At 57.2% G+C, this 24,040-nt stretch overlaps 1 protein-coding gene across 2 annotated transcripts in view; it reads left to right on the top strand.

Moving 5' to 3' along the window:
- The window catches only part of ONECUT3 (one cut homeobox 3), a 31,532-nt gene that overhangs the window by 1,587 nt on the left and 5,905 nt on the right, over positions 1–24,040 (top strand). The window lies entirely within an intron of this gene.

A 24,040-nucleotide genomic window follows, 5' to 3' on the forward strand; every position in this document is an offset into this window, starting at 1 on the left:
GTCCCGCAGCGCCGTTCCCCGCGGTCTGGGGCCGGCGCTGGGCCGAGGCTGTGCCGAGAAACGCGGCGATCTGCGCCGAGGGCGGGCGGGGGTCGCGGGGAAGGGGCCGGAGGGTGGGACTGAGGGGACAGCGGCGAGCGGGGACGTGCCCGGTGCTCCCCGCCAGCCCCGGCCCAGAGCCGCTCCCCCCGGAAACGCGACTGGAGCTCTTGGCTCCGCGGGGCCGAGCCGCGGCGGACAAAACACACGTTAGTGATCTTTAATTTATTTTTTAAGAAATCCGAGCTCCCCGTGGGGACGGGCAAAGCCAGCGACGAGGACCCGCCGTTATTTATGGGGAAGAGCAGCGTTCATATGTATTTAGTGTAATTCAGTTGCTCTTTAATTAGGGCAGGGTAGTGGCATCTTTTAGTTCCAGTCGATGCCCTATTGAAAAGCAGTTAATAGAATGCAAATTGTTCCTGGCTTTACAAGGTTCTGGTAAATAAAGATTTAAACACTGCCGCGATCGGCCGTTTAATGCCCCCGTTGTTGGGGCTAATTGAGCAGCGGGCTCGGGCTTCTGCCTGGCCAGAATTGGAAATAATAATGAATAGTTCAAAAATAATAGTAGTAATAATAATTTAAAATATCCGTGATGGTGGTGATGAAACGGCGGCCGCAGCTGGGGGAAGCTCAGGGGGAACCCTCTTCTCGGTGCGCCTCGAGAGGTCCTTGTCCCCGGCCCGGCTCAGGCATCCCTGTCCACGAACCGGCTCATAGGGTCCCTGTCCCTGCTGTCACCTCTTTGCTCCTCGCGCCGCCGTGGGGGGGGTTTATTCTCCCCAAAATAATTTTTCTTCCCCGGCGCCGTTTCCCCCGGCGCCAGAGCCGCCATGTCCCTATTATTTACAGGAATTAACCCCCCAGATTTCCGGGGAACGGGGTTTGTTCATTTGCTGTCCGTGAAAACAGGGAAAAAGCCACCAACCGGCAGCCCAGCCTCCCGTCCTGGACCGGCCCGTGCTGCGCCTCGCTCCCCACGCGGCCCGGGCCTCCCCACGCGGCTCCCGGAGGGGCTCGGCCGAGCTGCCCCCCCCCGGTCCTGCCGCTTTGTTCCGGCCCCGAGCCCCGCTGGGTCCCGCTTTCGTTTCGCTCCTGCCGTCCTCTCGCCCGCCCGGGCCGGCCCTGGGGTCCGCCCCAGCCCCCGGGCTCAGCCCCGGCCCGGCTGCCCCGAGCGGCGGCATCGGGGGAAGGGGTCGCGCCGGAGGGGCCGGGCCCGAGCCCCCCGATCGATGCAGGTGAATCCCCAGCCCGAGGCCTCGGGGCGAGTGCTCTCGTCCTCTCCCGTTCTTTTCCAGGCTGGGGCCCGGAGAGCCCCGCATGGTTGCCAGCTTCGCCCCCCGGCAAGCAGGAAAGGGACCCGGGCGGCGAGAGGAATTTTCCCTTCCCGGTAAAAGGCAAAAAAAAAAAAAAAAAAAAAAAAAAGAAAAGAAAGTGTTCGACATGTGGCATGGCCGGGGCAAGGTCTGGTGCTGGTTCTGATCCTATTCCTGCTTCTGTCCTGGTTCTATTCCTATTTCTCTTTCTGGTCCTATTCCTCATTCTGCTCCTGGTTCTATTCCTGTTTCTGGTCCTGGTCCTGGTTCTGGTCCCTGTCCTATTCTTATTCCTCTTCTCTTTTTTCTTTTTTTTTTTTTTTCTTTTTTTTTCTTTTTTTTTTTTTTCTCCCTATTTTTGATCCTAGCCCTGGTCCTGGTCCCGGTCCGGGGCCGCAGGAGTCCATCTGATGGATTAGTCCGAGTCAGTGAGCCGCGGATCGATGACCACGCCGGGCCCCTAGAAATGGCACCCGCCGCTTTTCTCCTCTTTCCAGCCCAGTTCCCCCCGTCCCGCCGCCCCTCCGCAGATGAGCCATTAATAATTCAGCTGGGAGATGAGGGGGCTGCAGCTCCGGCCGCCCCGGGCTCCCTCCGGCCCCGCTCGCCCCAAGGGGCTCCGCAGAAGAGGAGGGGTCCCACGGAGAAACATCTGGGCAGCAGCTGGCGGTGCCCAGCCCGTCCCCTCGGGCCATTCATCTCTGCGACCCCGAGTCGCGGCCGCGGACCCCCGGGCCCGCTCCAGATTAATCCCCACCGACTTCGTGACCGCCCCGCGAGGCCTGCGAGGGCCCGTGGGTGACGCAGATCCCACGGTGGCACTTCTGGGGGTCCCCGCACGGGTGTGCCCCCCCACCCGCTAAACCCCGGCCCCTCGTGCCCTGGGGGCGGAGAAGGCACCGGCTCCTTCCCGAGGGCTGCCGGGGGCGCTGGGAGCGCTCCTGCGCCGCCATCCCCGCGTGTCCGCGGCGGGCAGGGGCTGCCTCCGCACCCTGCGTGTCCCTCGCGTGGCTGTGGGTGCGCTCCCATCCCAGCCCCCCTCCAGCGGGAACCCCCTCCCCGCCACTCAGATTTATTCCGACGCTCGGGACCAGGAAATTCGCTCGGGATTGTTTCTCGGGAGGTCGACAACGCCGTGCGTGTCCCTTTCGCGGCACGGCGCTCCCTGCTCGCCGCCTTCCTGCACGCCCCGATCCCCTCCTGCCGCGGTTTTCCCGGCTGTGCGTGGAGTTCCCCCCGCGCGTGGGGTGCGGCTGGCCCCGAGGGGCCCGGGCAGCTCCTGCTGCTCGTACATTCGCTTCTCCTTCTCCCTCTCCAAACTTTCGTTTTCTTTTTCCATTAACACTTCCACCCCCCACCCCCGTTTATTCGTTCTTCATTTTAATTTTTTTTTGGTTTTAAATTGTTTTGTTCGATTTCTTTCTTTCTTTCTTTCTTTCTTTCTTTCTTTCTTTCTTTCTTTCTTTCTTTCTTTCTTTCTTTCTTTCTTTCTTTCTTTCTTTCTTTCTTTCTTTCTTTCTTTCTTTCTTTCTTTCTTTCTTTCTTTCTTTCTTTCTTTCTTTCTTTCTTTCTTTCTTTCTTTCTTTCTTTCTTTTCTCCTTCCTTCTTTCTTTACTTGTTACTCCCTTTTTCTTCCTATCTTCATTTTTTTTTCCCATTCTTTTCCTTCCTTTTTCTTTCTTTCTCTTCCTTTCTTTTTTAATTCTTCCTCTCCTATGAATCCCTTCCCCGAGCATGTCTCCACCGCAGCACGAAGTGTCGTTTTTCAACACAAACCCCAAAACCACCCCGGAACTGCGAGCAGCACCGCGGGGCTGGGCCAAGGCAAATGCCCGAGAGCTTTGACAACACCAACAATTAATGTCACTAATTAATACCGCGAATTAATACACGGACGTGATAGAAAAAGGGACAAAATGGCGCTGAATCAAACCTCGGGAAATACATATATATATATTTAATTATATTTCACGAGTTTTATTTAATTTCAGCCTCTTTCAAACGACTTTGGCCCAACGACGGCTCCTCCCGGCCCGCGGCCACCGAGCACCGGGCGGCCCCGGCCCCGGCCCGGCTCTGGCCCGGGAGAGCAGCACAGAACCGCCGACGGTTTCGTTGCTTTCGATCCGCGGGTGGCCGCGGGCCGCGGGGAAAAGGCTCCGCAGCCGCGGAAAGCTTTGGAGAACCGGGAGCGAATGGGTTTTGCCGCCGTAAAATGGGCGAAACGAGATTTTGGGGGTGCCGGCTCGCAGCGGCTCCTCCCGGCCCGGGAGAGCTGCCCACGCAGGGAGCCGGAGAAAGATTCAGGAAAGGAGGCAAAGCTTTGTCCCCGTTGGGAAACAAAAAACATCAAACCAAACCTTGAAAAGTGTGGGTTTTTTTTTGTTTTGGTTTGGGTTTTTTTTTTTTTTTAACTTGAATTTCTAAATTTTTTTCCTTAAATTACTATTTTATTTTGCTACTTTTTTTCTTCTTTTTTTTTTTTTTTTTTTTTTTTTCTTTTTTAAGCTGGTAAATATAGTTGGAACGAGATGAGCGTTAAGGTCCCTTCTGAAGCAACCCGTTTTGGGGTTCCGTGAATTAGAGGCGACTTTCTTCGCCGGTGACGAGCCGCCCGCACGGAGCAGCGACAGCCGGCGTCCCCGGCTGCGCGGGGATGGCCGCTGCGCGCTCCGCAGCTCTCCCTGCGCCGTGTCCCGCAGCTCCTGGTGTCCCTCACTGCCTGAACCCCGTGTCCCGCAGCTCCCGGTGTCCCTCACTGCCTGAACCCCGTGTCCCGCAGCTCCCGGTGTCCCTCACTGCCTGAACCCCGTGTCCCGCAGCTCCTGGTGTCCCTCACTGCCTGAACCCCGTGTCCCGCAGCTCCTGGTGTCCCTCACTGCCTGAACCCCGCGTCCCGCAGCTCAGGGTGTCCCCCGTGTCCCGCAGCTCCCGGTGTCCCTCACTGCCTGTGCCCCGTGTCCCGCAGCTCCCGGTGTCCCTCACTGCCCGGGCCCCGTGTCCCGCAGCTCCTGGTGTCCCTCACTGCCTGTGCCCCGTGTCCCGCAGCTCAGGGTGTCCCCCGTGTCCCGCAGCTCAGGGTGTCCCCCGTGTCCCGCAGCTCCTGGTGTCCCTCACTGCCCGAGCCCCGTGTCCCGCAGCTCAGGGTGTCCCCCGTGTCCCGCAGCTCCCGGTGTCCCTCACTGCCTGTGCCCCGTGTCCCGCAGCTCCCGGTGTCCCTCACTGCCCGAGCCCCGTGTCCCGCAGCTCCTGGTGTTCCTCACTGCCCGAGCCCCGTGTCCCGCAGCTCCTGGTGTCCCTCACTGCCCGAGCCCGGTGTCCCGCAGCTCAGGGTGTCCCCCGTGTCCCGCAGCTCAGGGTGTCCCCCGTGTCCCGCAGCTCCCCGCACCCTCCGCGCCCCGCTCCGCGCCGCCGCCTTATCAGCGCGGCGGGGCCGCCTCGCTCCGCCCGCGGCTGTTTTTCTGTTTGCTCCTAATCTGAGCCTCAGAAGAGGCCAATAAACCTCCCGCAGGTTAAACATTAAATGGGGTTCCTTCCCCCCACCCCCAGGAAACAGCCTCCCCTCTGCGCGGGGTGCCGCCCGCCACCCCCCGCGCCCCGGGGTTCTGCTCCCCCAAACGCTGCTCCCCAAATCCCCCGCGGGCTCTGCACATCGCCCCAGCCCCGGGGGCCACGCCTGGGGCTTTTCTTGCCGCCTCCTTTTAATTCGGGCTCGCATTTTGGGTGGGTTTTTGTTGGGTTTATCTTTTTCTGGGTGTACAACACGGGGGTGATAATTTTTTTCCTTGTCCTGTCAATCGCCACTGAAACCATAAGGGAGAGATAACAGAGAAGAGAAAACTCTCGGAGTGACCTTTGAATCAATTTGAAAAACCTCATTTAACTGATAAGTCTTGAAAGGCCCAGAACTAATTTGAAAATACATCTATTAAAATCTCATTGCCGCTGCCTGGGAGCTGCTGGGAAGGGTGTGCGAGGCGACTTCCCGGGGTCGGGGGAGCCGGGAGAGCAGGTTTAACCCTGGTCAACAAAGAGATTGCAGAGCTGACTGCAAAATGATGGGGCTTAGACCAGGAGAAAAATAAGAATATTAAAAGAAAATGGTTTTTTCTCTCCCAGCTGGTGGGGAAAGGGGAGATTTACAGCATTTTCCTGCCATAACCAGGCACGGAGTCTGGGATCGCAGACAGAATATTGGATTTTATTTTTTTATTTTTTTTATTTTTTTTTCCCTTCACAAAACAAATCCAATATTTTCTCATTCTGCTCAGAGGCAGCTGCAGGGCCGGGGAGCCTGTGGCTCTGGGGGAGGGCAGCCGTGCCCCCCTGAGGGGCTGAGGAGGAAGCTCTGTGCTCCCATCACTGCGTTTTCTGCCCAGCTCCCTCGGTGCCAAGAAAGCAGAGGAAGCAGAGGGATGGTGAAGGCGGGAGAAGAGCAGAGGCAGGGCCCAGGCTCGTGTTTTCCTGCCTTGGCAGTGTCCTGCCTTGCCCTGGGCATCACCTGGGTGTAAAGGAAACAAAAATCCCTGCAGAAAGCTCCTGGCACAGGGGGCTCCTGGTGTGAGACCGCCCTGGGCTTGGAGCAGGGTGGTGATGGCTGACTGGAAATATGAACACAAAAATAAGATTTAAAATGAAATAAACTCCATCAGAGCCTGGTTTGAAAGAACTGAGCCTTAGCAGCTCGGTAGGGGTGTGGAAATGTGGAAATGCTCCTCCTGCTCCAGACCCTGAGTGAAATTTGGGATGCTGGGAGAGAATCCCAGCAGGACAAGCCGCGCTCCCCGTGGGAATTGCTGCTTCCCTGGCTCGGACAGACCTGGACCAGCCACCTTCCCCAGGACAGGAAGAGTCTCCTGAGGTTCCCGGAGGTTTTTGGAAAGGTTCAAGCAGAGGGAGGCCAACCCTGAGCAGGAATGGAGGCACTGGGCAGCTGTGATCCGCCCTCACCCCATATCCATGCTCATGGCTCTGGCCCGGCTTCTTTTTTGGATTTGAGCTGAGATGCCCGAATTCCTGGAGTTTGGCATGAAGCTGAGGCTTAAAGGAGCCCAGGATGAGTGAGTCCCATCAACCCAGGACAGGTGCATCACCTGGGATAGGGTCTGACCCAGCCGGGATGTGCACTTGGCCACGGCCCTACCCCTGCACAGCCCCAAGGGCAGCGCGGAGAGGTTGGGGCCAGCCCCCGGTGTTGGAAACTGGCCCAAATGGGAAGGTGGAGCCCAAAATGTTCCCCTCCATCCTCATCCAGAAGGGATGCAGGGAGGTGCTGGCAAGCAGCAGCTTTTGGCAGCTTTTGGAGTGTGTTTGATCCTGGCTCCGTGCAGGACTGAGGCCGCTGAGCAGCAAAATTTGCTGATTTAATGGAAATTCAAAAATCTCGTTAATACCTCAAATGATACAGGGAGATCTCCGTGTCCAGCAAGATGTAAACCAAGTCTGGCTTGGATGGGAGAAATGGATTTTTAAAACGTTTGGTGTTGTGAAAAAAGAGCAAAGCAAAGGAGCGACGTGGATTCCCTGGTGCTGGAAGGGGGGACCAGGGTATTTAAAAAATATGGACCCAATATTAAAACTGAGAGATGTTTGTATGGACATGGGTAGGATTTCAAGAATGACCCTAATAACTTAGCAAATTCATATCTATCTATCTATCTATCTATCTATCTAGATATCTATCTATCTATATAGATATATATATATTTGTGTGTGTGTACACGCACACATATATATACATATATACATATATATTTTGCTAAGTTATTTGCTAAGTTATTTTTATACATATATACATATATATTAGTTAAGTTATTGTTCAAGTTATTTATTTTATATATATATATATATATATATATGAATTTGCGAAGTTATTAGGGTCATTCTTGAAATATATATAACGGAATATATCTATTATAATGTATAATATAATATAATATAATAATTATATACTATATATTATAATGGAATATATATATATATATATTCCATTCGGGATTTGCATCAGTGCTCTAAACACCGGTGGTTTCTGCAGTTCAAGGAGAGGATGTTCACAAGTGATTCAAAAGCCATTCCACGGGGTGTTTTATGGAGGAGTTGGGTTCAGGATGTTTCACAGGTGCTGAAGTCGAGCCTTGCCCACATGGGGGGATGCAGGGATGCTGGGCTGAGACCGGCAGCGTTGCTCGTATTGCTTGGATTCACTTTGGGATTTGGGAAGCCTCGTCACTGGTGGCAGCCTGAGGGTGGCTCAGCTCTGCCCAGCCTGGGAGAAGGAAATGGAAAATCTCTGTCTGGAGCAGGAGGGGAAAGCAGGGGCTGCTGTGGGAAGGCTGGGGCTGGCTGTATTTTCCTCGCTTGCAGAGGAGGGAGGAAAATCCCAACATCTTGACAAAAAAACCCCAAAGATCATTCCCAAAATAGAAAAGAAAAAGAAAAAGGAGGGGGGAAAAAGGAAAAGGAAGAGCAAATTGCAGCTTTTTCTGCTGCTGCTGCCATGGCCAGGGGTACCAACGCCACTCTGCTGAGCTCAGGGCTCAGCAGGAGGAGGCAGCGAGGGGAGCTGCAGGTCTCCCGTCAGGCTGGAGGAGAACTGAGCCCTCCTGCTGCAGGAATGACTCCGGAGAGCCATGAATACTCGGGCCTGCGGGGTTGGGTGTGCCGAGGGGGCTCGGTGTGTGGCACAGCGCCGAGGGCACTGTGGGAACCCAAAGCGTCAGGGTCGGCTGTCAGGGACCCTACAGAACCCCAAATGGACCAACAGCAGCGGAAACACCTCGGGCCGCAGGTGATGCTGTCCCCGAGGAGTGCCCACAGCACGGGCAGGGCACAGTCTGGAGCAGCCGAGGGCCGTGGCGAGGGTGGCTTTGGCCCCTGAGAAATGTCCCAAAGCCACCACGTGGAAAAGACACGAGCCGTGACGTGGCCGTGGACTGAGCACCCCTGTCGTGCCTCAGTTTCCCCGGGCAGCAGCGCGGATGAGGTGCTCTGGCAGTGCCGGGCTGTGAAACCCGAGGCACTCGGCGGTGCCCCGGAGCCTTTCGAGGTCCCTCTGCGGGAGCCGCGCCGCTCCCGGCGCCGATAAAGAGCCGGGAACGAGCGAAGCCGCTCCATTAGGGATGATTGCGAAGGCGGCGGGAGCTGCTGACGGCCGATAGCATCGGGGGCTGACAGGGATCTCAGCGCCCCGGGAGCTGCTCCCGCCGCGGGGCAGCGCCAGCCCTGCCATGTTCACACACACCCGGCCCCGTTCCGCGTTTTCCCCCCTTTCCCGAGGGTCTCTGGTTTGTCCCGGCGGGGCACCCCCGGATAAATCCCAGCCCGGGCCGGGGGCGCACCTCGGCTGCGGTTCCCTGCGTGGATGGAGCTGGAATGCGATGCTCGATGCCAAAGGGGCTTGGGCTGCCAGAGCCTCCCCACAACGGGGGTGGTCCCTTCCCCATCGCCCCAACTCCAGGGAATGGGGCTGGGAATGGGGCAGGGAATGGGGCAGGGAATGGGGCAGGGAATGGGGCTGGGAATGGGGCAGGGAATGGGGCTGGGAATGGGGCAGGGAATGGGGCAGGGAATGGGGCAGGGAATAGGAGCAGGGAATAAGGGCAGGGAATAGGAGCAAAAAGGGCAGGGAATGGGGCTGGGAATGGAGCAGAGAATGGGGCAGGGAATAGGGGCAAATAGGGCAGGGAATGGGGCAGGGAATAGGGGCAAATAGGGCAGGGAATGGGGCAGGGAATAGGGGCAAATAGGGCAGGGAATGGGGCAGGGAATGGGGCAGGGAATGGGGCAGGGAATAGGGGCAGGGAATGGGGCAGGGAATGGGGCGGGAATGGGGCTGGGAATGGGGCTGGGAATAGGGGCAGGGAATGGGGCAGGGAATGGGGCAGGGAATGGGGCTGGGAATGGGGCTGGGAATAGGGGCAGGGAATAGGGGCAGGGAATGGGGTTGGGAATGGGGCGGGAATGGGGCTGGGAATGGGGACAGGGAATAGGGGCAGGGAATGGGGCTGGGAATGGGGCTGGGAATAGGGGCAGGGAATAGGGGCAAATAGGGCAGGGAATAGGGGCAGGGAATAGGGGCAAATAGGGCAGGGAATAGGGGCAGGGAATAGGGGCAAATAGGGCAGGGAATGGGGCTGGGAATGGAGCAGGGAATGGGGCAGGGAATGGGGCAGGGGGAGGGTGGGATGGTGACACTGCCCTGCCAGGCTTCAGAGTCACCCCAAGGCCTCTGGAAATGGAGGTGTGGATCAATGCCTGATGGTAATCCTCTTTTTGGGGCCGAGCTGTGGGATTTTGGTGACATTTCTCAATTGGAACCAGCGAATCCCTGCCCCGGTGTTTCCTGGGAGCTCCTCCAGTGGACTGCCCAAAGCCACTGGCTCACTTGCCTGCACACACGGGCAGCCAGAAAACACAAATTGAAAGAAAATCATCACAAATCAGGGCATTTATTCAAGGGAAGACGATTCCAAACCAGCTGGCTTTTCCTGGGAAAATTCTGAAAGCATCTCCCCAAAACCTTAACAGCCTTTTTCACCCCCAAATGCTGATTCCTCTGCCTTCACCACCCCCAAGAAAAACCCAGATGATTTCTTTGCTCTGGTTTTTGTCACCATGGCGAGGTGGTGGCCCTGCTGTGGTTACCTGGGGGTGAGCCAGGTTCTTCATCCTCGGGAAAAGGGACCCTGGGGGGACATTTAGGGCATTGAGGGGCTCAGATTCCCCCTCGGCCTTGCACTCCAGCACTTTTCAGGGATTTGTGGAGGGTTTGTTCTTCCTCTGGATGAGGGATTCATCCCGGTGCTCCCGGAGCCGAGCCCAGCCCAGGAACCCCCGGGTGCTGCTGGTGGGACGGGGCAGCACCTGGCAGTGCCACTGTCACCTGGCAGAGCCTGGCAGTGACACTGTCACTGTCACCTGGCAGCACCTGCCGGGAGTGTCACTGTCACCTGGCAGTGCCCTGGAAGCGTCACTGTCACTGTCACCTGGCTGCACCTGCCAGGAGTGTCACTGTCACCTGGCAGTGTCACTTTCACCTGGTAGCACCTTGGCAGTGTCACTGTCACCTGGCAGAGCCCCCCAGCAGTGTCACTGTCACCTGGCAGTGCCCTGGCACTGTCACTGTCACCCAGCAGAGCCCTGGCAGTGTCACTGTCACCCAGCAGAGCCCCCCAGCAGTGTCACTGTCACTGTCACCTGGCAGTGCCCTGGCAGTGTCACTGTCACCCAGCAGAGCCCCCCAGCAGTGTCACTGTCACTGTCACCTGGCAGAGCCCTGGCAGTGTCACTGTCACCCAGCAGAGCCCTGGCAGTGTCTCCTGCTGTGCAGGAGCGGTAGAGAAGAGGCAGGAGTGGGAAGGAGAAGCCAAGGGGCTGCTGGGCATTGCCTCGGGCACAGCTGCGCCACCCGCGGGTCCCCTCGCTTCCTCCTCTCCTCCCTTTGCTCTTCCTCCTCCTTGTTTTCTTTTCCCTTTTCTTTTTCTTCTTTACCTTTTCTTTTTCTCTTTTTTTTTTCCTCTTTCTTTCCTTTTCTCCCTTAATTTGTTTTTCTTTTTCTTTTCCCTTTTTCTTTCCCCTTTTCTGTACCTTTTTTTCCCTTTTCTTATCTTTCTCTTTTTCTTTTCCTTACATTTCTCATTTTCTTCTATGCTTTTTTTCTTTTTTCTTTTTCTTTCCCTTTTTCTCTCTTCTTCTGCATCTCCTCCTTTTCCTCTTCTCCTTTTTCTCTCCCTTCCCTCACTTCACTCCCTTTCCTTTTAGGTAATTTCTCTCTGCTCCCTTTCCCTTTTCCTCCCTTCACTCTCTCCTTTCCTCTCAACCCATTTTACCCCAAGCCCCTTTCCAAGAGAAACCATTCCCTGCGACCTCCCCACGCCCCTTCCCCAGCTCTGCTGCCCCATTCCACTGTCCCGCCTGCGGGGACAAGCCCTGGGGACGGGAGGGGATGGGGCAGGGAATGGGGACAGGGGATGGGGCAGGGGATGGGGACAGGGGATGGGGACAGGGAATAGAGCAGGGAATAGAGCAGGCAATGGGGCAGGGGATGGAGCAGGGAATGGGGGCAGGGAATGGGGCAGGGAATGGGGACAGGGAATGGGGACAGGGAGTGGGGCAGGGAATGGGGACAGGGAATGGGGACAGGGAGTGGGGCAGGGAATGGGGACAGGGAATAGGGACAGGGAATGCATAGAGAATGGACAGGGAATGGGGCAGTGAATGGGGCAAGGGAATGGGGACAGGGGATGGGGACAGGGGATGGGGACAGGGAATAGAGCAGGGAATGGGGCAGAAAATGGGGACAGGGAATGGGGCAGGGAATGGGGACAGGGAGTGGGGACAGGGAATGGGGACAGGGAATGGGGACAGGGAATGGGGCAGGGGATGGGGACAGGGAATGGGGACAGGGAATGCATAGAGAATGGACAGGGAATGGGGCAGGGAATGGGGCAAGGGAATGGGGACAGGGGATGGGGACAGGGAATAGAGCAGGGAATAGGGACAGGGAATGGGGCAGGGAATGCACAGAGAATGGACAGGGAATGGGGCAGGGAATGGGGACAGGGAATGGGGCAGGGAATGGGGCAGGGAATAGGGACAGGGAATAGGGACAGGGAATGCACAGAGAATGGACAGGGAATGGGGCAGGGAATGGGGCAGGGAATAGAGCAGGGAATGGGGCAGGGAATGCATAGGGAATAGGGACAGGAATGGGGTAAGGAATAGAATAAGGAACAGGGACAGGGAATGGGGCAGGGAATGGGGACAGGGAATGGGGAAGGGAATAGGGCAGGGAATGCACAGAGAATAGGGCAGGGAATGCACAAGGAACGGGACAGAGAAGGGGGTAAGGAATAGAATAAGGAATAGGGACAGGGAATGGGTCAGGGAATGGGTCAGGGAACGCACAGGCAATAGGGACAGGGAGTGGGGCAGGGAGTGGGGCAGCTCCCGCGGGATGGACCCCCCCTTCCCGCAGCCCTCCCCACAAACCTGCCCGCGAGCTCCCGCCGGTCACGTCGCCATCAAAGTGATGTGCCAGCAATATCCAACACGCAGTTAAAGCCACTCGTGGGAGTTTCAATAAAATCGACCGGGCAGGATCAATGGGCTGCGCTGGCCCCATCCCCACACGGAATGGGGCGGGGGAGCGCGGGGGGGCCCAGGAAAAACACCCAGGGCTGCGAAATGGGGGCGGTGGGAGGGGGGAGCTGATTACAAATCTATCCCATCCTCGCCGTGATTAATTGCTGCGTTACCAGAAGGAACAGCGCGGGGTGGGGGTCATTTTTAAAGGTAACGTTGAGGAGGGAGTTTCTCTGCTGCAGGAGCCCTTTTCCCGTGGGTTTCCCTCCCGGCAGGATGGGGCCGGAACAGTGATCGTTCACCCCAGCCCAGCAGCGATTTGGGAAGAGCCCTCCCCAGCCACGCAGGGGGTGCTGAACTCCATCCCCACCCAGCTGGGATCACTGGTGTCCCAGAGCTGGGACTCTGTTGTCGAGCTGGCTCAGCTCCCAGCCAGGGCATCACTTGATGGACCAGGAGGGTGCAGGTTCCGGCTGCCCCTCACCCTAAAACAGCCCCGAGCAGCCCCTTCACCCCACTCTGGGACTTTGAAAGGGCTCTCCGTCCTCCCCAGCGCTCAGGGGTCTCGCTCCTGCCCTGCCCTCCCCGGAGATGCCCAGCTCAAATTAAAACATCATCCATCGTTCCGGTGGCAGCGCATAATCCCTGGCAGATCAGCGCAATTACTGCGGGAAATGCCTGGGGAGCTGAACTAATAACGCCGGGCCGGTGGATTAAGAGTCACTGGCTTAGCGCCGGCCGTGCCACCGCGCCCAGGGGGACAGCCCGAGGACACCCCGGGGGACAGCGGGGTCCCGGTGGGGCTGGGTGAGGGTTTGGGGGGTTTTACTGCCCCCTGCCCCATATGAGTGGAGCAAGAGTGGGGTAGGGATGGGGAGCGATGGGCAGCGATGGGCAGGGATGGGGCAGTGACGGGCAGGGATGTGATGGGGCAGTGGGGCAGGGATGGGCAGCGATGGGCAGCGATCGGCAGCGATGGGGCAGGGACCGGCAGGGATGTGATGGGGCAGTGGGGCAGCGATGGGGCAGGGACGGGCAGGGACGGGCAGGGACGGGCAGGGATGGGCAGCGATGGGCAGGGATGGGCAGGGATGGGCAGGGATGGACAGGGATGGGCACTGATGGGCAGCGATGGGGCAGGGATCGGCAGGGATGGGGCAGGGATCGGCAGGGATGGGGCAGGGATGGGCACTGATGGGCAGGGATGGCAGGGATGCGAAGGGGCAGTGATTGACCAGTGATGGGCAGTGATGGGCAGCGATGGGCAGCGATGGGGCTGTGATGGGGCTGTGATGGGCAGCGATGGGGCTGTGATGGGCAGCGATGGGGCAGTGATGGGCAGTGATGGGCAGTGATGGGGCAGGGACAGGCAGCGATGGGGCTGTGATGGGCAGTGATGGGGCAGGGACAGGCAGCGATGGGGCTGTGATGGGCAGTGATGGGGCTGTGATGGGCAGCGATGGGCAGCGATGGGCAGCGATGGGCAGTAATTGACCACTGATGGGCAGCGATGGGCACACGGAGCTCCCCCGCCCCGCACCGGGGCCGGGCAGTGCCGTTCCCGCGGCTCCCGGCGCTGCCCATTCCGCCCGTCCCCCGTCCCCCCCCCCCCCGGGGCGCGGGTGGACCGCTCCATCCCGTGTGCGCCGAGCGGCCGGACTGGCCTATTGTGCCGAGGGAGAGGGGGGAGCAAGGGCCGGTCCATCGGGCAGCGGGGGGGCGTGGCGGGCTGTACCACTGCGTCCGCCCCGGGGGGGAGCGCGCCCGGCCATCCGCAGGGGGGCGCCAGCGCGGCGGGGACGGCCCAGAAGGGCTGCGGAACGAACCATTGCCGGTGCGGGGGGAGCGGGCGGGACCAGCGCTCCGCAGTGGTGGGGGGGGCCGGGCTGGGACCCTCCTCACCCTCAGCCGGAGAGGAGCCGGGGTCACCCTGGGCCAGACGGGGAAGCACCTGAGGGGCCACGCCGAGCGGCACAATGCGGCTTTGTCCCTGCCGCTGTCACAGAATTCCAGAGCGGTTCGGGTTGAGAGGGACCTCAAAGCTCATCCAGTGCCACCCTGCCATGGCAGGGACACCTTCCACTGTCCCAGGCTGCTCCAAGCCCTGTCCAGCCTGGCCTTGGGCACTGCCAGGGATCCAGGGGCAGCCCCAGCTGCTCTGGGCACCCTGTGCCAGGGCCTGCCCACCCTGCCAGGGAACAATTCCTGCCCAAGATCCCATCCAGCCCTGCCCTCTGGCACTGGGAGCCATTCCCTGGGTGCTGTCCCTGCAGGCCTTGTCCCCAGTCCCTCTGCAGCTCTCCTGGAGCCCCTTCAGGCCCTGCCAGGGGCTCTGAGCTCTGCCTGGAGCCTTCTCCTCTGCAGGTGAGCAGCCCCAGCTCTGCCAGCCTGGCTCCAGAGCAGAGGGGCTCCAGCCCTGGCAGCATCTCCGGGGCCTCCTCTGGCCTGGCTCCAGCAGCTCCACGTCCTCCTGCTGCTGTTCCCCAGGGCTGGGGCAGCTCTGCAGGTGGGCTCTCACCTGAGCACAGGGGCACAGGGGCAGAATCCCCCCTCCCCTGCTGCCCACGCTGGGGGCTCAGCCCAGCACAGGGGGGGTTTCTGGGTCAGTGCCCATGGCCGGGGCAGGCTGAGCCTCTCACCCACCAACACCCCAAGCCGTTCTCCCCTGGGCTCTCTCCATGAGTCCATCCCCAGCCTGTGCTCAGGGCTGGGACTGCCCAGACCCTGCTGGGCCGGGCCTGCAGCCGTGCTGGCTCTGTGCCGGGGGGAACAGCTGGGATTTGGGGTCACCCTGGAGCTGGGCTGTGACATGGGCTGACAGAGGGCTGTGAATGCCCGGGGCTCCCCTGGACTGGGGCCTCACACCTTGAGGGGCTCCAGGCTGGATCTCCCTCCTGCTGTGCCCTGCTGGAGCTCAGGGGTACCCGGGGCAGCTGATGGCCCTGTGCACATCATCCTGCCCACCTCCAGAGGGTCCTGGAGACACAAACCTTGGACGAGCCCCACCCTGAGGATTACAGACTGTCCTGGCTGTCCCTGCAGCAGAGGCAGAAATCCAGCAGCCCACTGAGAACTGAGTCAGCCAAGCCCCAAGGGACTGAGGGAGCTGGGGGTGCTCAGCCTGGAGAAAAGGAGACTCAGGGGTGCCCTTATCACTCTGGAGAAAAGGAGACTCAGGGGTGCCCTTATCACTCTCCACAGCTCCTGGAAGGTGCCTGTGCTCAGCTGGGGCTGGGCTCTTTCTCCAGGCAGCACTGACAGAGCCAGAGCACACAGCCTCGAGCTGCACCAAGGGAAATTTAGGTTGGATATTGGGAAAAGGTTTTTACTGAAAGGGTGACAAAGTTCTGCAATGTTCTGCCCGGGGAGGTGGTGCAGTCACCATCCCTGGGTGTGTTTAACACAGCCTGGATGTGGCACTGGGTGCCAGGGTTGAGTTGAGGTGTTGGGGCTGGGTTGGGCTTGATGATCTCGATGATCTCTTCCAACCCAGTGATTCTGGGAATTCTGGGAATACTGTGGTTCTGTGATTCTGTGACCTTCCCATCTCACACCCCACAAACACACCCGGGACCAGATTTAATAAGGACATGCAGGAAACTCTTGGGTTTTTCCCCTCCGCTGCTTTTTCCCTGTCTCCTGCACGTGTTTTGTGGCTGATGGTGGCTCTGGGCCCTCTCTGGACACCGGCTCTGCTGAGAGCAGCTCAGGGCCAGCATGCTCTGATGCAGGACGTGCCATTGCCACTGAACTTGCTCCTCGTCCCTGCTCAGAGTTCCAGGAGCAGCTGGAGGCCGCTGGGAATCCCAAAGGGAGATCCTTGCTGCTTCTCCCCTGCGCGAAGGGCTGAGGACAGAGTGGAATGCACAGGACCCTCAGCCACGAATGTTTCCTCTTTCACACAGTTTGCATTTATCTGAAATTCAGAGTGTGTGGACCAAACGCTGACATGTAGATCTGTGAATCCCCCGTGTTTAATTAACACTTTAATTTATTAATTTACAATTCATTGGCCTATTCAGTAAATATTATTTACACATTCTGGACCAACTTAAGCTGCAGGAGTGATCCTTCAGAAGCAAACTTGGAAGTGGATCCTTCAGCTGACAGAGCTCATCCTGCAGCACAGCAACACCATCAACCTGAATGAAAATCCATGGACTAACAAGTTCAGTGTCACAGGGATGCCACCCCGGATTCCCATCACAGGCTCCTTGTCCAGCATCGTCGCTTCTCACAGAATGGAAGAGTCCTGGAAAATCCTGAGCTGGAAGGGCCCCTCAAGGACCATCAGTCCTGCACAGCCACCGCAACGACCGCAGCCTGAGCACCCCTGGGCGCTGTCCTGGCAGCCTTGGGGCCGGCTCCGTTCCCTGGGGAGCCTGACCCTCACCCTGAGCACCCCTGGGCGCTGTCCTGGCAGCCCTGGGGCTGGGTCCGTTCCCTGGGGAGCCTGACCCTCGGGGGGAAGGACCTTTCCCTAAAGTCTGACCCAACACCAGCCCCCCCTGCAACCCCCAAACTCCCCTTTCCCCCCCAGAATCTGTGGCTGGGGCTCTTGCACCAACGCTGAGCACGAGCGAGTCCCGCTGGCTCCAAGGACAGCTCATTCCAGGGGATGGAGCTTTTCCAGCCTCGTCCCCTCCGCCGCTCCATCCCTCCGGGCGCTGCCGCCTGACTCCGGCACTTCATTAGCACCAATTTGCTCTCGTCTCGCTAAGTGCTGCTGACTCGGGAGAGGAGCGAGGAGATCCGAGCGGCGCTCCGGGGCTCCGAGCAGCCCTGCCTCGCCACAGCACCGCTCCAGCCCCGGCAGCGGCTCCCCATGGCCGCGGTGTCCACTGGAACAATGAAAGCAGCTGATCCTGGTCCAAAAAAAAGGCCTGGAAAGGGAAGAAATAGGACAAATGGGGGAAGTGGCTTCTGTGAGCTGATCCCCGTTCCCCTGGGTGCTGGGGAGAGCAGAGCAGGGCACCTTCACAAAGGTCTGCCTTCACAGAGGAGTCTGGAAAAGCAAGTGGGAAATGAAACCTGTGCAGAAAGGAAATGCTTTTAACAACAAACTCACCTTTTTAACTCATGTGAAACTGTTTTGGTGTCCCTGAGAGGGGTTTGGTGGCTGCCACCAGGGCCAGAACATCTCACCTGGGGAGGAGGACAAGGATAAAACCGGGGCAGCTGTGGAGGGATGGACCAAGCAGAGCTGCAGCAGCCACAGCTCCTGTGTATCGCTTCAGCCACCCTCAAACCACACAAGCTCCTCTGCTTCAGTGCTGGGAGAGCTGAAAATGCCTCCCATGGAAGAGCAGGCCATGCTTGAGAAGTGCACGAGAGGAAATGAGCTGTCCTGGGGGCTCTTCTGCGTGTTGGGGCAGCTCTGATGACCCCAAATCGGGACCCCCATCTCGGGAAGGACCCTTGTCACCCAAGCAGGGGACAGAGGGCTTGTGCTTCCCTTTCCAGCCCCTTCCCTCCAGATGCCAGCCCCTGGGGCTGTGGGATGTGTGGGGTGGTCGGTGTGGGTGGCTGCTGGAGCCAGATCCATTGCATTATTTCTAGACCGGACTGGAAGAGGCAAAGAATATAATCCTCTTAACATCCTAGGCCCATTAACACACACACAGAGCATTAATTTGCTAACTTCATGGGCAAATTCCAGCTGCAAACTCTCTAACCAAGAATTTACCACCCATCACCATTTTAAAACCTGAAGATCACCCGCGAGGGTCAACAACAAATGTCTAACCTGTAAGAAAAGTACATATAGCAAAATATATGGAGCAAAACAAACGCCAGATCCAGCTCAGCCCCCTGGGCTGAGGCACCGAAACCTCGGTGTGGGGAGGGGAGGGAAGGGAAGGGAAGGGAAGGGAAGGGAAGGGAAGGGAAGGGAAGGGAAGGGAAGGGAAGGGAAGGGAAGGAAGTGCAGGAGGGAAGGGAAGGTTGCGGGCAGGCAGCAGCGCTTTGTCTCGCCCATCTCATCTCCTCATTGGCAGCGCTCAGAGGAAGATTTAATTTGCTGGGCTCGGGAAGCGGCTCCCCCGCAGCGCTGGCTGCATACCAATGACCAGGGGGTCTCCTTGTCCTCGCCAGCTGCCAGGGACACCCGCAGGGAAGCCTGGCCCCACCAGGGGACACGTGGCACAGGGACACGTGTGGGACTGGCAGCTCAGGCAGAGCCGTATCAGTCCTCCAGGATTTTCTGGGATGCTCTGCAGCTCCTGACCACATCTCCCAGACTCTTGAGTGGCCTCTGATGGGTTTTTTTATCACTACAGAGTGGCTCAGATGCTGTGGGACCATGGCACCCAAAATTCCCCACAAGTTTTGGAGGCCAGGAGGTGATTTTTTAATCGTGTGCTGGGGGATCCCAGGAATGGGCACTGCAGGGCAGGCTCTCCTCTGATCATTCCATGGTGGACACCGTGAGAAACGATACTCACTTCCAAAAATGTAAAAGGTTTATTAAAACCTTTTCAAAAATACAACAGAAGACTGAATAGAGAAAATATTATGGCTCCTGGAGCAGAGGATTTTTCCCACCATGTGCTCACCCACACAATGGAGGTTTCACCTTTGAACCCTTTAGCCCCACCCAGAGTTCTGTCCATTGGCTCCTTCTTCCCTGTCCAGTGGTGGAGTTCACTTCCTTAAATCTTGGTTGGAGCTCAGGTGCTGCCATAGTAACAATCCCACCCTCCCACATGTCCCAAACCCAGGCCACCCTCTGATAACAGCACAAGGGGGTAAAAACAACTATAAATCTATAAAAATTCTCTTACCGGATATTCACCTTTCAGTTGTGAGAGTCAGATATTGCATTACTCATCTGTCACACACCACATCCCCTATGCCCGTCTGTTTGTCTGTGTTTGGAACCAAATGGGGTTTCAGGGGGAAAATAAGGCAGAAAGAAAGTTGAGGTTTGTTTTTTGAGCACTTCTCCTTTGTTCTGTACTGTCAGCATTGTGTTCTCCCAGCTGGAGAAGATCTGAATTTCTGCTGGAGACCTCTATTTGTGACCAATCTCTTTTTTCCTGCAGTACAAAGAGAAATCAAACCAAGCTCTCAGAGTTGCCTCAGCACCTGGCCAGCTCCACTGTGAACCAGAGGATTTCTGGTTTGCAGATAAAGCTCCCTGGTCTCTGCTCCAGCTGGGGGGAGCAGACACCACGAGGTTCATTCAGGAGATTCATCCTGGGCTTATCCCTGTTTGCTCAGAGCTGAAGCTCCCAAAACCTTCCAGAACAGGTGGGGGCTGAACCAGTAACAGCCAGCCCCCTTCTCTGGGCAGGGAGGGACATCACAGAGCCATGGAATTGTTAAGGCTGGAAAACAGCTCTTAGATCAAGCACAACTACCAACCCAGCACCACTGCCACGTTCCCCGCTAAACCGTGTCCCCAGGTGCCACATCCACACAGTTTTTTAACACTTCCAGGGACGGTGACTCCCCCATTTCCCTGGGCACCCTGTGCCAGGGCTGGGCAACGTTTCCCGTGAAGAAATTTTCCCTAATATCCCACCTAAACCTCCCCTGGTGCCACTGGAGGTCATTTCTTTCTGTCATTGGTTACTTGGGAGAAGAGACTGACCCTCACCTGGCTCCAACCTCCTTTCAGACCCTTCTGCCCCTTCAAGGAGAGGGGGAAATTGAGGCAGGGGCTAGGCCCATCTTGAAGGCACGGAGAGCAGCCAGCTTTGCTCAGGGCCATTTCCCACCCAGAGGCCACCAGTGAAATCAGCCTCTTGGATTAAGCCCTTTTCTGAGCCAGAGATAGGGTAACTGAGAGGTGTTTTAAAAACTTTTATTCCATTTTCAGTCTCACGTGAAGGGTGAGAAAATACAGATGTTGTAATTCACACCATCACAATCAGAAGCCAACTATTTTGTAATTACAATATATTGTAGACATTTCTTGGCCTATCAGCCTTAGCCACACCGTGCTGTAAATGCCTTAAAGCCAATCATCTAAAATTACCCCTCGTGGGTCCCACAGTCTTACTTGTAAATCCATCTTTTGAAACTTTCTAGTTCCATTTCTCTCTCGGCAATGTCTGTCCTGTTCCATGGCATTTCTAAGTCAGCATTTCTCACCTCAAGGTTTTCACACAGGTGCACACTGGGTGAGCCTTCTGCCAGGCTTGGAGAATTCCCTACAAATCCATTTCCCACATCAGCCCACCCACCTTTGCACCAGGGAAACCTGTCCCCACCTGGCCAACCACACCCAGGTTCCCCCTCTCCTTCCCTTCCTCCACCTCCCTCTGAGACCATAAATGCTCCTCAGTCCTCTTCCACCCCTGGGAGATGATTTGACAAGGAGAAAAAGAGAGAAACTGGTGGGGTTTGTGCAGAAGTTCCCCCCCTAACCTTGCTTACAGCCGGTGTGCTGGCTCTGAAAGCCCCTGGCTGTCTTTTGTGATTTCAACAAATCACCAGCACTTAAGCAAAGTGGGCAGAAAATTACAGGTTGTATTGCAAGTGAATGGAGAGGGAAGAGCATGCTGGGGCCGAAAAGCAGAGGGTTGCTGGTATAATAGAGAAAGCAGGGTCTGACAGGCTGTGGAAGCCTGCAAAGCCATCAGGTATTAGTTAAATGCTTGGCGGGGTTCACGCTGCGAGGCATAATCGCAGTTCCTGAGCAGCAGCCATTTGATTGTCTCCATTATGTCCCCTCTGAAATGATTTGGGAGATGTTTTGCTCCGAGCTGTCAAGGTTAAGTCAAGGAAAACGCGCTGCCTCTGACATGAGGCTCCCGGGAGGCAGAAACCCTGGGCAGAGCCTCTGGGGAGGAGGGTGGGATGGCTCTGCTTTTTGGAGCTCTTTCCTCCTGCTTTCCCTGCCCGAGGTTCCTCCTTGTCTTTGCTCCCTGTGACTCTCCTGCAGCCGGGTCAGAGCTGCCGTAGGGATGGGATTGTTTGGATTGTGTGCTCGGTGTGTGGAGGGGTCTGTGCCGTCACCAACCCCGTCCCGCTGCGGCTGCCATCCCCCCTTGTCACTTCTGGGCTCCTTGGCTGGGTTTGGAGCGCGTGAAAGAGCTGGGGAGGGGTTGACAGAGGAGAAACCCCCCTGTGGGTGAGCCCAACCCCTTATCAGCCAACAGAGCCATGGAGACTGGAATATCCTGAGGTGGAAAGGACCCTCAGGGATGATCAGCCCAGCCCCTGTCCCTGCACAGGCACCCCAACAACCCCACCCTGAGCCCCCCTGGCAGCGCTGTCCAAACGCTCCTGGAGCTCTGGCAGCCTTGGGGACAGGATGGTTTGTCCTGGTACTGCCGGGGCCCTCTGTGCCCCAGGAGGAGCAGGACAAGCCCAGGAACAAATAAACCCTGTCCTAAGGGGACACAAGCAGAGGCAGAGGTGCAAACGTCCCCATCCCCACAGCCAAGCCCAGAGAGCCAGGAAGGACATGATGGAAAAACAACATTAAACCAAGATTGGGCTGTTTGGATCTTGGGGGGAAAAGGGAATTGGGAGCACAAAGAAAATACCTCACCCACGGCTGGTATGGGTGGAAGGCAGAGCTGTGCCCCTGGCTATTGTATTCACAGGGAATGCCCCGACGAAGGCAGGAGTGATGCGTCTGACTCCATGTTCTCAGGAGGCTAATTTACTACTTTATAATTCTATATTATATTAAAGAATGCTATACTATGCTGTACTATACTGTACTAAAGAATACAGAAAGGATTCTTACTCAATGCTAAAAAGATAATAATGAAAACTCGTGACTCTCTCCAGAGTCTGACACAGCTTGGCCCCGACTGGCCAAAGAGTGAAAACAACTCCCAGCAGGGTGCAGTGAAACAATCACCTGTGGGTGAACAATCCCCAAACACATTCCACCTGAGCACAACACGGGAGAAGCAAATGAGACAAGAATTGTTTTCCTTTTCTCTGAGGCTTCTCAGCTTCCCAGGAGAAAAATCCTGGGCAAAGGGATTTATTCCTTTCAGAGAATGTGAATGCCACACCAGGCTGCCCCTCATCCCTGGCTGCCTGCGGGGACGTGGGGACAGCCACCGCCAGGCTGCCTGGGAAAGCAGCGCCCAGGGGATGGGGAATGGGAAAAAGATCCTCACTGAGGGGTTGATGGCTGCCGTAAATAGATCTGAGCAGCGCCGCCATCGATCGCTGCTGTGCGGAGCTGTAATTAGATTGAGCTGGGGGAGAGGGGAGTGGGGCTGCGTCAGCAGAAAGGGAAATTAATAAATAAACAAACCAGCACAGGAAATGGGGGATGCGGCCGCCAGCGGCAGCGCAGGCCAAAAATAACCCAGAATAGCAGGGGTGAGGAGCGGGATGTCACCTGTGCCTGGACAATGGCACTGCCTCTACTGCAGGAGCCCGGTTTTACCCTGATGGTTTGCGTTTGCCTCGGAGCCCAGAGTTATTGATGGGAGCTGGGCTGTAACAATCACTGCTAAAAAAGGAACGGGAGGTTGGAAGGCTGAGAGGCTGCACCCTGGGCTGGATGTCCAGCATGGTATGAGAGTGGGTGCCAGCAGAAATGAGAGCAAGAGCACAGACTGGATTGCCAGGCTGACAGCTGGGTCACATCTCCCGTCCACACGGGAGACATTCAGGGGCCATCCTGCAGGACAAAAGCCCCGTGGGTGGAGTGTGAGGAGCCCACCCTGGGCACAGGAGGAGCTGAGCATGCCGGGGGGTGCCAGGAGGGCTCAGGGAGGGTGGGCTCGGGGCACGAGTGTGGGGGGAGTTTTTCTGTTTGCTGTTTGGCTTGGGGGGACTTTGGGGGGGGTTCTTTTTTTAAATTCATGTCTGGGGGGAAAAAAGTCAAATTTTCTATAAAGGCTTTTTTTTTGTTTGTTCTTTTTGCAAGCATCTGATGGTCATAGGGTAGGTTTCCGCATTCTCTGCTGGCTGTTTGAGTAAGGTACCCCTGGGACAGGGTCCCCTGGCATCACTCAGAGTGTCCCTTTGTCCCTAAGGATGTTGGTGTGCAGCCAGACCTGCCTGGGCAGGGGGAGAAGGGGAGGGGAAGGTTCTCCACTGGCTTTACCAGGGCTGGCTGGTTTGGACTGAGAGAGGTTGGTGGTGTCCAGCTCGGTGCCTCCCATCCCCTGCCCAGTGGGAGCAGAACTGGTGGCTCCCAGCACGGTGTAGGGACTGGGCCAGGGCTGAGCCCAGCAGCCGGGACACAGAGCTCAATCTGCTGCATAAATTGTCTCCTTCAGCGAGTTCCAGATTTCCCCAGCTCTGGGTGGAAGGGGGATCTCATCCTTCTCTCTCAGTTCGAGGTGATGTGAAGAGGGCTCGTAGTGGAGGTAGCTGAGGAACTACAGGAGGAGGAGATTGCTTATCTTCCAGCGAGGAAGAAATTACTCTAAACACCCTCCTAGGACTCCTGAGCTACACATTGCCTCCCCTGTGGCTGTGGAGGTGTGTGTGGAGAGCAGGGAGGGGTTTAGCCCAAGGGAAATGCCTGTCCCGTGCCCCTGCAGCATCCCGGCCCCTCTGAGCTCTGTGCTTGGAGCTTGGAACTGCTTTGAGCCCTCCAGGCCAAAGAGGCTCCTGCAAGTGCCTGAGAGAAGCGAGCTGAAATCTGCCACCCAGACAGCAAATGTCTCAAG

The sequence above is a fragment of the Motacilla alba genome, chromosome 28, assembly GCF_015832195.1.
Source record: "Motacilla alba alba isolate MOTALB_02 chromosome 28, Motacilla_alba_V1.0_pri, whole genome shotgun sequence".
Lineage (NCBI taxonomy): Eukaryota > Metazoa > Chordata > Aves > Passeriformes > Motacillidae > Motacilla > Motacilla alba.